Genomic DNA, 16824 nt, shown 5'->3' with positions numbered 1-16824 from the left:
ACACACACACACACACACACACACACACACACGTAACTCATCTATGCACATGAATTATTAATGACGTCTGACTTTTACTTGGGCCATAAATAATCTCACCAAGAAGTAGTCAAACTCTTAACAGTGTATATGCTACTTATTTAATTTCTTGAATATAAATATTTCCAAATAATAGAAACCTTATTGAACGTATAGCTTTTGAGATTTATAACAAAAAAGAAACATTGATGTCAATGTTGCTTTACATTCATTATATTTAAATGACTGCTACTTTTACACTACCACACTTACTGTATGCTAAGTATTTTCAATTTCAAATACATAGTGAGAAACATTTCCCAGTGGGAATGCATTTCCACAGTTTTATATCAATTATACATAATTTTATTTCTTCCTGGATATGATATACTTTGTTTCATTTTTATAAGTAATTGTTATATACCCCAGACCAGTTATATATTCTTCTTAAGTAACAGGAAATGAGTTTATTCACAACTTGATGAATTACAGAATGCCTGTGCTTTTGTAAAAGTCTTAAAGAGCTTACTAATTCCAAGGTAATACTTCCTTTAAAACTCTAATTGGTACAACTATTAGATTAATACATGATTTTCCTAAATATTAACAGATTTGATCATCAGCTACTTGATCTGCCAAATTTACTCTGAGTTCTGCAGGCATTAAAAGATGGAAAAGGACACTGACAGTATCTGTACCCATCTCAAGTGATACCCTGCCAGTCTCAACTGACATTTATGGTAAGCCAAAGAAAAATATACATGTGTAGATATACTTCAAAGCCTTTAAATACTTAAATAAATAGGGTGAAAGTTTTTACATACTACCTCAAATTTTGCAGCAATTTTCCAAGAAAAAGAAGTGACCCCAAAACAACATTGCTCTAAAGTATTTATGTATAATTCCATAAACATAAAAGAATAAACAATAATAATAGTAATTGATATATTACTAGGTGACCTGTCTCCGTAATACAAGATTCACATAATTTAGACATGTAATAACTCTAGGAAGAAAGTTCTGTGATTTTCCACAGAGCTAAGAAGTGGCAAAGCTGAGAGCTTTTTCTGACAGTGAGATATGTATTTTAGCAGCAATTGTATTCCCAAGAAGTTACACATTTGCAGCCTAGGAAACAAAGTTGATCATTTGTTTGCTTAGTTAATTTTATTTAAATTTCAGTACAGTACCAGGGGTGGGGTGGGATGGAGTTTATTATGTTTTGCTTTAGATATCTTTGAGAACCAGGCATTGTGTTAGGGGACAGAGATAGAGATGAAGACAATCATGTATTTTCTCATTATAAAATCCTCTTAGTTTTTTTTTGTGATCAAATTAATATAATTACAAAAGGAGTAATCTTAAAGAGACTGTGACTATGTGAGGATTATTTGGATAAGATGTAGTTTCAAGAGAATAAAATTTCAAGCTAAATTACAGGATTTAAGTTAATGTATGACATTTTAAGTAAAGTTTTAACTACTTAAATTTGAATATCTAAAACCTTAATGCCATCACATTATTATAACCTGAATCTCATTAGCTATTTTTAAATAAAATGATTACTGTCCTTTAAAATTGTTTTTAATTTTCTTCAACGAAATAAGACGCATTTTGGTTTAAATGTCTTGGTACATACTCAAATATTTATATGACATTCACATTATATTAAAAAATTGAAAAAATAAAAGTATACAGTAAAAACAGAAAGCTAAAGTAGACTCAGAAAGTAATGAACTTCTGTTTCATGAACTTTTCCATTGTTGAAAAGAATTGCTATTTCTTTGCTGAGAGGTAGTATACAAACCTTATGTTACCATAAATGTAACGTTGTAAGTTACCTCAGTAAGTGACCCTCAGGAAGACTATCAATTTACAGTATTATTATATCTGAGATAGTTAAGTCTGTGACAGCCACAAAATTATTTCTAGCAGTAAACAAATTAAACTTGTGTTTTTAAACTATCACAAAGCTGGAAAATATCTAAATACAAGCACTTTTTATACCAGTTACTGGATTTCTTTACTACTGAAAATAATAAAGCATATTGTAGAAAATCTAGAAAATGCAGCAAAATGTCAAAATAAAATTATTAAACATCTATAATTCCCTGACCTACAGATACACTTTTTGGTATTTTGGTGAAATAGAACATTGCAAAGTGGACCATGTATATTTTAAACTTGTTTATACATATTTTCTCATGAGCATTTCCTCAAGGAAGTCGATTTACCTTAATATTTTATCTTAATAAGTTGTAAATTTAAATTTCTCAATGTTTGTAATTTAAAATATACATTAAATAAACCTCAGGTCATTTCCATTACTCTGTTCTGTGTCTATATATTTTATTAATTTATGTTACAGGAATTACAAAGTCATTATCTTGATATTAATTCTCCAAATGACAAAAATTTATTATAATCATTACATGACATTACATGCGCATAATTATTCAAATACACATGATTTTTAATTTTTATTTGGGAGGTAAATCCTGAAAATGACTTTATAACACCACATATCCAGTAGAAATTTCATGGATAATGCTATATATATGCACAATTATATCACTTAGATATAATTCTTTATTTTATAATCCTACTTCCTTGTTCATCCTACTTTTGTTAGGAGTTGTATGTATTAATATGTGCAATAATAATTTATGTGTAAGCTTTAACTGACTTAGGAGACAATTTTGTTATCCCCTACATCCTTAAATATTCCAACCCAGCCAAACAACAGTGATTATTCTCGCAAATGAACACAACATCATGTTCTAAAGTCAACATAGCAACATAAATAACCTGAAAATGTTCCCACAGTAAATACCTTAAAATCAAAGTGATAATATAACAAACGATCTTTTCTCAATGCACAACTGAACTCTCTGGAAAATAAGGGAAGCCACCTGACTCTCAAATCAAGAGGAGACTAACAGAATAGAGTGAGAAGCGTGTAGCTGGATTCTCTGGGAAGTAAGAGTCTTAGTTGAGATTTTTGGCATAAAGTCAGGTCCTTTGACCCTGGGTTGGGAGGCGGGTAGGAGGAGGTAAGGTAGAGAGAAGAATCTCCTGAAAATGAAAGCCGCTTGTGCTTTCTGAGAGCCCCAGGTGAGAGAGGAACACAAAAACTGACTCCTTTTAACTGAAGTAAAAATTTATCTGCTATAGTGGGAACATTCTCTAACAGATCTTGGTGCATTCCCATACATAACCTCCCCAGGTATAAAGCTACGGAAACAACAACAACAACAACAACAACAAACCCTTAAACTCCAAGCTAATATATACATGAAGAAACACGGTAGGTAAAACAGTCTGCAGAAGTAACAACAAAATTAGCTATTTGAGTACTTCGGTTAATGGAATCTTAATAGGCATTTTTTAATAAAAATATAAAAGGAATAATATGAAAAAAGTCAGGTAACTTTGAAAGAAAAAATTCAATTTTGGAAATATAATATCCAGTAAGTTATTATGAAAGGATACTAAAAACAGTTGAAGAAGGAATTCATGCATTCAAAGGTGAATCTGAAGAAACCACAAAGAAAGCAGTAAAGGGAGATAAAGATACGGGAAATGGGGCCTGGGCGCGGTGGCTCACGCCTGTAATCCCAGCACTTTGGAAGGCCAAGGCGGGCGGATCACAAAATCAGGAGTTCCAGACCAGCCTGGCCAATATGGCGAAACCCCGTCTCTACTAAAAACACAAAAAATTAGCCGGGCGTGGCGGCGTGCGCCTGTAGTCTCAGCTACTCAGAGGCTGCGGCAGGAGAATCACTTCAACCCGGGAGGCGGAAGTTGCAGTGAGCCAAGACCGCGCCACTGCACTCCAGCCTGGGCGACAGAGCAAGACGGGAGGAAAGGAGGAAAGGAGGAAAGGAGGAAAGGCGGAAGGGACGGAGGGAAGAGAGGGAGGAAGGGAAGGGAGGAAGGGAAGGGAGGAAGGGAAGGGAGGAAGGGAAGGGAGGGAGGAAGGGAGGGAGGAAAGAAGGGAAATGCTGACGTCTGAGAGAAAAGCATGAGAGAAAGTGTGATAACATCATACCAATATCTAATTAGAATTCTAAAAGTAAAGGAAGAGAATAGCAGAGAGGCGATGTATTAGTCCATTCTTACACTGCTATTAAGAAATACCCAAGACTCGGTAATTATTTTAAAAAAAAGAGGTTTAACTGACTCACCGTTCGGCATGGCTGGGGAGGCCTCAGGAACTTAAAATCATGGCGGAAAGCCTCTCTTCACAGGGTGGCAGGAGAAAGAAAGAGCAGAGAGGATGGGGAAGCCCCTTATAAAACCATCACATCTCGTGAGAACTCACTCACTATTACAAGAACAGCTTAGGGAAAAACGCCCCCATGATCCAATTATCTCCACCTGATCTTACTCTTGCCATGTGGGAATTATTACAATTCAAGCTGAAATTTGGGTGGGGATGCAGAGCCAAACTATATCAGATAATATTTGAAGAGGTTAATTTTCCATGACATAAATTTTCCAAGACATAAATTTTCCAAGACATAAATCTTCATATTCAAAAAGCACAGTATTTCCTTAACATGATAAAAAGAAATCTCACGTGGATGCATGTATTAAACTACAGAACTTCAAAAACAAGAGAATCTATTTGAAACAAGCTTAGAGAAAAGACATTAGCAACACAGAAATGACAGTGATGCTAACAAGTAGACTGGTCAATGGCTTAAAAAAGAAGCCAAAAGACGTTTGAGAAATGTCTTCTGGTGTTGAGAGGAAACACCTGGTTTCCTCTGGCATTCTAACAGCAGCTAAGACACTATTCAAGAGTTAGGAAAAAATACAGGTGTTTTGATGAGAAGACCGAAAGTTATTAGCACTAATATTTCCTTGAAAAGACTTTCTTCAAGAATAAGGATATTTAACCCTAAAGGAAAGGAGTATGAAAAATATAAACCATGGTTAAAACTAAACAAGCACTGATTGTATGAAACAATTTAAAAAGGGACTATCTTTAGTCGTTTTACAAAAGTTAGAACTTTAATAATGGAGCCAGAAATTAAGAATAAGAGAGGAAATATGAACAGATTTAAAGCTACCTAAGATCTTAGGAAGGAGGTTAGAGATACTGAGTAGTTAAATGGGGATATTATGAATTTAAGAATTTAAAAATAAAGGGAAATATAAGACAAAACAGCAAAATATTTTGAAAGTGTTATTTAATAAAAATAGATAAAACATCATCAAATAATTTGGAATAAAATGGACATAATTACTAATTGTTGATACATTTGTTTTTAAAAATTACATTGCAATAACATTAATAACTAAGTTTTATATGGCCCTTATGATGTTCCAAACATTTTTCTAAGCATGACACATGTATTACTTCATTTAGTAGTTAATCATTAAAGACAGTATGTATTGTGTTACACCATTAAATTAGAAAAATATTTATTTTACTCTTTTCTAGAAAGATACAAGTTAGTAAAACAATGTCAAGAAATAAAAACAACCTGAATAAATCCATATATATTAAATACATTTAGGTTTGAGAGGCTGAGAGTGGAAGAAGATAATCTTCTTCCAGGATGGTTAAAGACGATATCTGGAGAAAAATAAGGTACTTCTGTTTCATACCCTTAATAAATTCCTGTTTAATAAATTAGGGTCTGCATGTGTATACAGTCAAGCATAGCTGGAAATTATAAATCCAAATACAGAATAATGACTAATTATTTAAAGGGACGGAATAAGGGCTGCCTTAGGCTGTGAAGGATGTGTTCTGCATCGTCCGCGAGCATGATTTCCCTTAGAGTTCAGGGTATGTGAGCACTGCACACACAATCTGAAAAATCACACACAAAGGCCCCAGAGAGCAAAACCGTGATGTTTCATTCCAAAAATATGCATAATTTGAAATAAATGGAGATGAATTTTAACTTCAGCACATGGGTGTTGAATGTAAAATTCTCTATTTATTTTACATGCTTGATATACTATATGAATTTTAAATATAAAACCATATACAGATGCAGTGTCTTTGACAGAAAGATGATGTAACCACTACCAATGTTAGAAGTGTGACTTTTCATTTTTAAAGATGTGACACTCTTAATCAAGAACTTCTAAAATGTAAATAACACTGAAATGCTCTATTAATGAAGCAAATAAATAAGAGTTCATTCTTAAGCCTTTATTTAAGCTATTAATTTTATTATTCCACTATAAACAGTACCCCTAAGTTTCCCTGTAGTTAAATTCAAAGGATTGACTATTTGATCTTTCACATACTATTTAAAATAAACTTTGTATAGTTTTATAATTTGCAGTTCTAAACTTCTGACTTCACCTGAGCTATATAAATATAGGATTCATTTCTTAAGCAAGAGTCTTAAATTATATTAGCATTATATGTTACTAAGCAAATTAACCAGGTATATCAATTCCTTTTGTAAACATCTTACCAATAAAACAAATAGAAATTTGATAATTCATTTTGGGAATATATTCTAATCAATATTCTTATCATATTCTGAGAACTCAGCATGACACTTTCGATTACAAATCTTATAGTTCTAACTGATATATTTTCTATTAGGTCATTCTGTTTAACCTCAAATGCCATTAAGTTCCTTTGTAAAGAGGAATAAAAGTTATTTTATTTTAAAGTGAACTGAAAACTGATGGAAAAAGTTGTTCTTTTATCAAACTATAATCTATTGTTTCAGCTACAGAGAAATTATACACAGAAAAGAGTATAAAGAACTCCATAAATTATTATGACAAAAAGAAATGCCAAAGCAATAGCTTTAAAAGTGTTTTTTTCTATGCCCTGGCAAGCAGTAAATTGATAAAACTAATAAAAATTGAAAGTGAGACAGAAAAAAGTGTCCAATAGTGTAGGAATTCTGAATTTCCTCTATTTTATATCTGAAGTATCAAAAATGCATCATTTGCAACAAATAACTCTAGTATAATTAAGAAAATATTAAGAAATATAATTAATAAAATTAGGTAAAGGAAACTATGAATTATACTAATTTCATCAATGATCATGATAGGAAATTTATAAATATTACATTAAAATATGGAAGTTAAGTATTATATGAACATAAGCAAAAAAGTTTAGCTTAAAAGGGAAGTTCTAAAAAATATTACAATTCTCCCTAATTATTAAAAGAAATAAATTAAAAAGACACAAAGGAAATAAAATAAATCATATAACTATTAAAGAGTGAAAACAACACAAACGGATGCCAAAAGAAAGACTAAATTTGATAATTATTGTAAATTGGCTAAATTTGCCCACTAAAAGATAAATATAATTAAATTGAATGCCAAAGCAAAACCCAATACTTTCATGTAAATAAAATAAAGTAGTTCCAAAGGCAGGAATAGAAAGGAGGGTATAATATAAACAAAAATACCACAAAATAATAATGCAAGTAAATAAAATACTAATACAAACAAAATGAAAGCAGGGGTCACATTCTAAATAAAAAACAAATTGAGTGCCTGCTTGCGAAGTGTGACAGAATTGGCACTTTGTTATGATGATACAATAGTTATTAATATCTATGCTCCAATAACTGAGCATAAATTGTCATAAACCAAAACAACATGTAAATCAGTTCCTACAAATAAAAAAGAGAGACAAATATTCTGAAGATGTACACAACACACAAAAAGGAAATATAAGTAGTTTTTAAATATAAATCTTTCAAAATTTTAAATACCCATACAATTTGACTCAGAAATTTCATTTCCAGAAATGTATTATACTAACATGCTTGTATTTGTTCACAAAGGACATTCACTGCAGCATTGTTATAGTGGCAAACAGTTAGAGACAATCTAGTGCAGGATTAGATAAGTAAAATTTGGAATTTTCATATAATGTGACATTATTAAGCTTTAAAATAAGAGTTGCATATACTAACAAATAACAAGCTCTAGAAGGTGGGGGAGGTAGTCAGGCAGATAGGTAGATAGATAGATAGATAGATAGATAGATAGATAGATAGATAGATAGATAGATAGATAGATAGAAAAAGATAGATGATAGATAAAGATAGATGATATAGATAGATAGATAGATAGATAGATGATAGAAAAAATATGTTAGATTGATAAATAGATAAAGATAGATGATAGATGATAGATAGGAGATAGATAGTGGACATAGATGATAGATAATAGATGATATATAATAGCTAGATGATATAGATGATAGATAATAGCTAGCTAGCTAGCTAGTTTTTAAATAAAAATGCAAGATGCGGATGATAAACTCATGCTTAATATATTTTATTTTCTGGGCACATAGAAGGCTATGATTTTCAGGAAGGCCATATTACCCAGCCTTTTTCCTGCAGCAGCAGCATGTGACCAGTTATAGCCAAAAGGTTGTGAGCAAAAGAGATGTATGCTCCTTAATTGCTTCTGATTGACTTAACTGAAGCATTTAATTGCTCCTGAATGACACCCTCTCCCACTCTTTTGCTCTGCAGGGGAGGAGGGAGACAAAAAGAAAGTTGGAGACTGGCAACCCAGCTCCCTGAGTGACAGAATAGAGCAGACCACTGTGGTACTCTCACTCCTGGCTGTCAACCCAGGCTGGTTATAAACTGCAATCAAGAAATAACTGTTTGACATTGACATTCCAGGATTAATTCCTTAGTGCAGCTTACTCTAGAGTATCTTACTATGGTACAGAACAATATATGAAGTGCAATCGTTTGTATAACAGAGGAATAAGTTTTATAAACATATATGTACGTTTTTATAAACATGTATATGTTTTTATAAACATATATGTATGACCTGAGAACAGTGTCAACAGTGGCAATAGAAAGGGAAACAGAAAGCTAGAAAACAGAGGACACAAGGGTCCATACATGAATTCTTTCTGTTTCAATTATTTTTAACAATGTCATATATATGTGTATTATATATGTTTCTTGCATGTATATATATATATGCACTACACACACGTGCACTCGCGCGCACACACACACACACACACGTTTCTTCCCAAAAGAGAAAAAGCAGGAGAATCTATTAATCTGTTTACTGGATAAAATTAGTATGAATTATAAAAGAGCAATGTATCTGTGTCTGCGTGTGGTTCACCCAAGTGCTGAATGTAAAATTACTACTAAGGACTACGCTATTGATATTCAAACTGGGGAGAAGTTTGAGGTTTCACAGGATGCATCACAGTTTCCTGGTTTGTATCCAATGACAGGAAACTTTCATGTGACACTGCAGCCATTAGAGAATTTTTTGATCAAAATTATTGTCAAGCCTTTTTCATAGCCAGAGAATCCAAAATATTGGCTCTTGGAAACAATACATGAAAAGTAAATATAGGCTTGTAATATTAAAGCAAAAATGATGGAGAAGGTATAGCAAAGAGTAAGTCCGTAAGTATTAAGCTCACAGCTATTTATTATTTTACTGATTATATTAGGAATACAAACATCCTTAACATGACCAAGAGTTGACATCACAGAGAATTACAGGCAAAAATGAAAAATCAAAACAGTAATACAAAAAGTAATCAATCCTGGTGAAGAAAATGAGAGTTGAGAATTAACATTGTGCAATCAATGAAGATCAGGAAAATCTGACAAATATGAAAAGATAAATGTAGAGAAAGCCAGAACAAAGACAGGTTTTCTTCATAAAAATATCACTACCTGAAATGTAATTATACAACTATTTGTGTGTGTATACATACATATGTATTTACACATTACCTCAATGAAATATAAGGTCCAAAACTTCAGGACTGGAGTTTGTAATTTTCCTAGAACAGCATCTGACACATAAAAGCCACTGAATTAAAATTTTCAGATTAAATAAACAAAACATCATTATCTTAATGGTTTTCTCCAGTTACTTGGTAAATGAATTAGAAGCTTAAAATAGACCCACTCGACTACTGAGCAATTAAACTTACTGATTGTACATAAATGCCCATAAGTGCAAAATATTATAGATTATATTAAAATTATATAAAAAAATATATGTATATATATGCATACACATATGTACATGTATGAGTGTGTGTGTGTGCATATATGTGACTTCCTAGGAAAAGTTTTATATTCCATTTCTCAATAGTAATCAGGTCACTGATTCATTCTTCAGCGGTTTGAATCATCCCAGTATGTTTTCTAGTTATTTGATTTATTAATTCTGTAATTTATAGAACTTCATAGGATTTGAATGGACCACTTCTGAGCATGAGAATTAACGTTGTGGGTTCCCAAAGGGATACAAACAGATTTTAAGAATTTGACATATGCTCTAATACATCCAAGAGGAGACTAAAAGTCATGACTTGGCCAAGGTAAAAGATAGGTCCAATAATTGTTTCTTTAATTTTGTGTAGAATTTGAAAAATTAGAAAGATGAAGACACGCTGAGATCCTAAGAAAATGAAAGATCCTAAGTTATGAGAAAGACTCCCAGTTGAACTTGAGATGTTACCTATATGATAAATTACTACCTTACCCAAATATATACATAACTAATATAAATATGTCTAAAAATATTTGCAGTGAAAACCACTGGCTCCCTACCACTCACACTATGATAAAAACCACCATTTTATAAGTTCTGTTTATGCTCACAAATTTTTTTCATGCTTCTTTCTTACATATGAAGGGATAGTCTATGATCACCTGATAGCTCAAGAATATCTTTATTACAAAACAAAGGCACAAAATGAACAAATAGTGAAAACAAACTGGAAGAAATGAAATCAATACAAGAAGAGAAAATGTAAACATTATTGAATTTAATATATTCATAGAAAAACATTTCCTCTCTAAGCTTATGCAGCCATGAAGTCAAGACAAGGTACAGAAAGCCATAGTTTGTAGTTTGTTACAAAGAATAATTAGAGGACCAAAAGCAGCATTCAGATATTTAAAATAAAATACCAATAAGCACACAAATAATGTAAGTTTGGGGCAATAAAACAAAAATTCTCATGAAGCTGAATTCATATACCCATATTTAGTTAAGAGAAGAGAGACAAATTCTGGATCCAAAAAGCAAGTGAAAATTAGACAAAGGGTGGGAAAAGAACCCTGTGGTGGTTCCCACCTCCTTTCCCTCTTCTTCAGCCTGTAGATACTGTAGAGTTTATTTATCTACAAGTTATAATACTCTAGTGTGTCAGCTATGATCTCCTCAGTTCCCAGAATTCAAAATTATTAGCTTTGGGTGACAACTTAGGGATAACTACACCCTCAAATTTTGGAAACTGAATGATTGATACGGGAGCTAAAAATTAGGCAGTTAGTGAGGGTAAGAGAGTCATCAGTAAGGTTTCCCTTTTAATAAAATGCAGCCCCCAAATCATTTCTTTTCTAACAAAGGGCAGCCTGAAAAATCAAGCTGCAGACATAGAAGAGCAAGCTAGAAGCTGGCACAGGTGAATGCCAACAGCTGTGCCAATAGAAAAGGGATACCTGGAAGTCAGATATGTTCAACATGGAGGCTCCTTCTTTCTTTTTCTTTGCTGCCACATGTGCAGTAAAGAAGCAGGCAACAAGCCAGGTGTGATAGCTCACGCCTGTAATCCCAGCACTTTGGGAGGCCGAGGCAGGCGGATCACCTGAGGTCAGCAGTTCGAGACCAGCCTGAACAATATGGAGAAAACCCTTCTCTACTGAAAACACAAAATTAGTCAGGCGGGGTGACACAGCCTGTAGTCCCAGCTACTCAGGAGGTTGAGGCAGGAGAATCGCTTGAACCCAGGAGGCTGAGGTTGCGATGATCACAGATTGTGCCATTGCACTCTGGCCTGGGCAACAAGAGGGCAACTCTGTCTCAAAAAAAAAAAAAAAAAAGCCGACATGGCCACTTGCCAAGGAAAGAACCCATCAGCATAATAAAAGATAAGGGTGGGGTGACCAGCTTCTTCTTGCATTATGTAAATGACATATTGGGTCCAACCAATCTTTTGGGCCCTATGTTAATCAGACACCACCTCCTCAAGCTTGTCTATAAAACCCCATGTATTTCACCAGGGAACCAGAAGACCCACTTGGGAGCCTCTCTCTCTGCAGGAGAGAGAGCTTTTCTCTTTTTCTCACCTATTAAATCTCCACTCTTAACGTCACTCCTTGTGGGTCCACATCTTTGATTTTCTTGGTGTGAGGCAAGAAACCTCAGTTATTACCCCAGATGAATGATGCCGCTTCATGAAGAGTGCCCTAAACAGCATGACAGCCAAAATTCCAAATGGTCCCCACTTCAAATGTGTCACCTAGGTTTGGTGAAGTGAAAGAAGGGGCAGTCAGTTTGGTCAAGTGTTTGCTGACTCATTCTGGTGGCTAAATATTTACAGTGTCAACTGTAGAAGATGCCAAACTATATTTGAATTAGAAGCTGAGGTATTTAGGAGAAATTACTAAGATGGAGTAGTGTGATTTTAGTCAAATTAATTAACTTATGTCATTCCAAGTTTCCTGAAGCAAAATGCATTTAAACATTACCATCACAGCACTTTAATAAGGCTTAGCATTTTAATGAGGTAACATATGTGAGAACTTCTAGAATAAATTCTGAAACATAATAAAAGCCCGCAATCACAATGTCTCCTCTCTTTTCTAGTTTTCCTGATCCTAGTATATACTAACTTATCAAAGTCCTTCAAGGACATGCCCAGAACAAAACTAGATGCAATTTTCCAACTGAAATCACATCCTTGGTCCAAAATAGATACAATATTTATTATATGTAATACATATAATTTTTAATACATTCTAAGATTTTCAGTGGCTCCTGTATTATTTGTTTGTAATGATCATGTAACTGTTAAGTCTTTTCCAACTGGGCTGAATGCAGACCAGGTACTTCTCTCCAGCTGTGGTTGTCTCACTTAAGAGAATCACAACATGGCTCTCATTAAGACGCTCAAATATTTTCAGATTAAAAAATGATCATAAGTACACAGAATTGAATACCAAAAATAAAGAGATGTAGATGGGCTTTCTATAATCCAAATAAAATTAACTTGTTGGATGCACTTGTAAAAACTGAATGACAGTTTAAAACTCTAAATTTTTGGTTGACTTCCCTTCTCTCGATGTGTGTTAGACTCTCTGATGACTTAATAGAATTTATATGTGCAGAGATAGAGTAGCAAGGCAAAACAGTAAAAATAGGATGACATATCATTATAACAACCCTGTCATATAGTTAATATCAAGGAAAGTATCTGATTTTATATTCGATATACTTCCTGGCACATGAATGACATGTCATGAATATAGAAAATAATGGTTTGTTTGATATATCTTAAATTGAAAAGTTGTGTGGCAAAACTTGAACATTATACTATTTCAGAAAAGTTATATTTTTCAGCCAGCTCAATTTTAATTTTTTTTAAAAGTTTATAAGCATGCTTTTTTATTACCTTTTCACATCTTCTGTAAGATGCAGTGTACCCATGCATCCACCAAACACCACCTGATCAAAAACAGTACATTTCTTCGTTTTCATTTGCTAGTAGCCTTTCAATTAGGAGTTGCTTCTCTAAAAGAAAATAATTAGTTGGTCATTTATACCATCTATCTTCTCCATGAAAATGTTTCAGAGTATGTAATGGAATTGTAATTATACATCAGTCATCTTTAATTATTTATAATTTTTAACCTTAAAAGCTTGCCATTTTAAAAGTGACTTAATACAAGATTTATGTTACATTTAAGGACTCATTAGAAAAGTCCTTTCTCTGTTTCCTAAAACTCAGATAATCAACATTTCTGTTTTTTTCTGTTTTTATGCTTACAACACCTCTAGCTGCTAAGCTACTCCTTGAAAAAAAAAAATGCAAAACTCGGGAAGCTGAAGAAAATAAAAAAATATATATATAAGAGAACAAAGAGATGACAAGCTAATTTACTTCCCAAGAACAAAGAATGTCAGAGTTACACTGAACAAATTAAAAACATTAAAATTTCACTATGATCTTTCTATTCACATATATTAAAGGATACATTTGTTTATATAAATTAATCATGTAAGTTTGAAGTCTTCAAGGACTCAGATACAAAGAGAATCAGGAATTTGGCAAATTGACATCTTCCTATAGAAATCATAGAGAAAACTTTTTCTAAATTACTTTTAAAAATATTCTGTGGTGTCTATGATTCACTTCCTATTTTATGTTTTGCAGTATTTTTATTAATGTGTAAAAACTGAAGATAAAAAAGAGAAATGTAGGGCTATTTTATTTGTTAACAATAGAAAGAGAGAATTCAGAAATAAGGGAAAAGGGGAAAATGTTACCAGAGTCTTGGGAAAGATGAAGGAATGGATAAAATATCACTTTTTGATAACACAAGGACAGGACAGAAATGGTTGGCAGAGCCAGGCCTGAGTCTCCTGCCTTGTGTTTCTGTGCTCGGATGTGAGGTTACCTTAAAGGGGCTTCAGTTCACCAGTCTGTTTATTGGCGAGAGTCTTAAAGAAACCATCCAAGCCACAAAGTACGCAAATTACCCTTCTTAGCTATAAGGAAGCAAAATGCGTATAAAACTTTCCTAAGTGTTTTTCCATTTACAGTATTCACATTTCTTCTCATTTCTCAAGTACAAGAGAAGATGAATGTTAACCCAGTGGGAACTCACAAGACCTATGGAATCTCTCTCTTACTCCCCCACCCCTCCCCATAAAACTGCTAAGTCTTGGTGCTTCCTAAGATCCAATCCTACAAATCATGTAGGATTTTAAATGGGTACTCAGTAGAGTCTCTTCGCCTCTCCTCACTGAAAAGATTTAAACTAAATTTAATTATCTGCGCCCTGCCTAGAATATTCATCAACTAGATCTTTGTATTATGTCTGGCTTCTCAAACTTCAGATCCATTAACAAATAGTAACTTCATTTCCCCGGATTATTATATCAAACATAACAGTCATCCTCTATCCCAGGACATTGCTTTATGTTTTTTGGTACGCTTAAGACTTTCTTAACTTTTATTTCTTTATTATCTATTTGGCCCGATGTTGATGTCTTTTCCTACTGGAACAGTGGACTAAGATCAGGAACTTTGTCTATAAAGTTTACTGTGTACCTGGATTCCCAGGAACAGTGCTTGAAAAATAGTATACACTCAGACACTATTTTCAAATGGTATTGGATGAATGGAGGAAATTAGAAGTAAAGTCATTTCACTTTTTGGAAGAAGTTAGGTGTTACGATCCCGAGAGCTGTAAAGTCCAACTGTGTTTAGATCCTGACTCAATATCTACCCTCTGGGTAGGCTTCAGTTTCTAAAATCCAAACAGAAGGAAAAGAAATGTCACTGTGGTATAGGATTATGGTGAATTCAAGTGAAGTAGCTGTCATTGCACATAGCACAAAACACCTCAACAAATGTTTTACTATTAACCACACACAAAAAATAATTTTATCAATAAGTTAATATATGAAGTATATTCTAGATTGTCAGTAAAATCAAAAGCAAAATAATTGAGATTATTATTATTTCATTCACTAAAGACATTAGAAATGACACATTGTCAATTAATTATATAAAAGGCAAAGCATTTCTAAAAAAATCAATCAATCAATCTGTATTGCCCTTGAATTTCAGAAAACAAAAGAATAATGCAAAACAAAGCTGGGAATCCAGCCAACCATCTAAATACAGCATTTATCATTTACTTGTGAAATTACACTGTAAAGGCTCAGTAAAGAAAGCAAGATTATGCATATTCATACGATGCTTCAGTGGAGATGATAAATGAAACATAGCCACAAAATCATTCATTGAATATGACATGATTACATTTCTTTCCATGCTCACCCAACAACCAAGATTACAATGTAAAATTTCTATATATTTTTAGGAGAATAAAAGGTCTAAATATCTGAATGAAGGCAAAATCAGCATATACATTTTATGCATTGTCAAATATTATATGATTACAATGTGCATTCTGTTTTTTTAAGAAAACCAGAACAAAACACAAACTCCTTACAAGAAGGTAAGAGGTTATCCTGATTCACTAAAGGTTTCAAGAACTTCGCTTTGACATTGTTTAATAATAAAAAATAAGTATCTCTTCTTATATTTTTAGTGACTTTAAAGTTTAGTGAGTTTTATTTATTTTCTTTCTTAGTCTTTAAGCATGTTTTGTTTACCTTTTTGAACAGCTTTTAAACAGTAGAATAGCATTATTTTAATAAATCATCAAACTTCTTTTGTTCAAAAAACATGTTAGTGTACTATATCAAAGCCATTAGGCTTTGATGATACATTATAGTAATAACTCATCAAAAGACAACAGTTTGATTATGCTGTACATTAAATACATCACCAAAACTCATCTTTCCAATAGCAAAATAAAACAGCACCTAGCACAAACTCCTTTTTGGTTAGATGACTTTTCTTTAACACTAGAAATTCATGTTCATATGTACACACATACACACACACACACATCTGTTCCTAACTAGGGATGTATTTATGCATAGTACTGAAAAGGAATTCAACTTAATAGGAAAACAAATTCAGGTGGATGGATTTGACAAGAATAAGTAAACCAAGAGGAAAATGAAAGGTCACTTAAATATATGATTGTATATGGTTTTACAAATAATAAAAATAATTTATGACAACTGTAGAAAGATGCAAAAGTACAGACAATCACAAAGGAGAAAATAAGTCATCCATATCACCACTAGACATAAACACCAAAACATTATGATATATCACTCAAGTCTTTTCCTCTCCCAAAGTATTTTCTATGAAGTATTCTAGAATATATATGATGTGTATATATGATGGATATA

The 16824-nt window shown here is 32.8% G+C and overlaps 1 long non-coding RNA gene across 1 annotated transcript in view; it reads right to left on the bottom strand.

Annotated features, from left to right (window-relative positions):
• Nucleotides 1-10695: 10695 nt before the first annotated feature.
• Nucleotides 10696-16824, bottom strand: part of LOC117978247 (uncharacterized) — a 194753-nt gene continuing 188624 nt past the window's right edge. Inside the window, exons 9-11 of the long non-coding RNA XR_008620089.2 lie at nucleotides 13439-15299; nucleotides 12114-12286; nucleotides 10696-11842 (exon numbers count right to left, since the gene is read on the bottom strand). This is a non-coding gene — a long non-coding RNA (uncharacterized LOC117978247). The remainder of the gene's footprint in view (nucleotides 11843-12113; nucleotides 12287-13438; nucleotides 15300-16824) is intronic.

The sequence above is a fragment of the Pan paniscus genome, chromosome 8, assembly GCF_029289425.2.
Source record: "Pan paniscus chromosome 8, NHGRI_mPanPan1-v2.0_pri, whole genome shotgun sequence".
Taxonomy (NCBI): Eukaryota; Metazoa; Chordata; class Mammalia; order Primates; family Hominidae; genus Pan; species Pan paniscus.
This window is presented reverse-complemented; position numbering and strand designations above follow the sequence as displayed.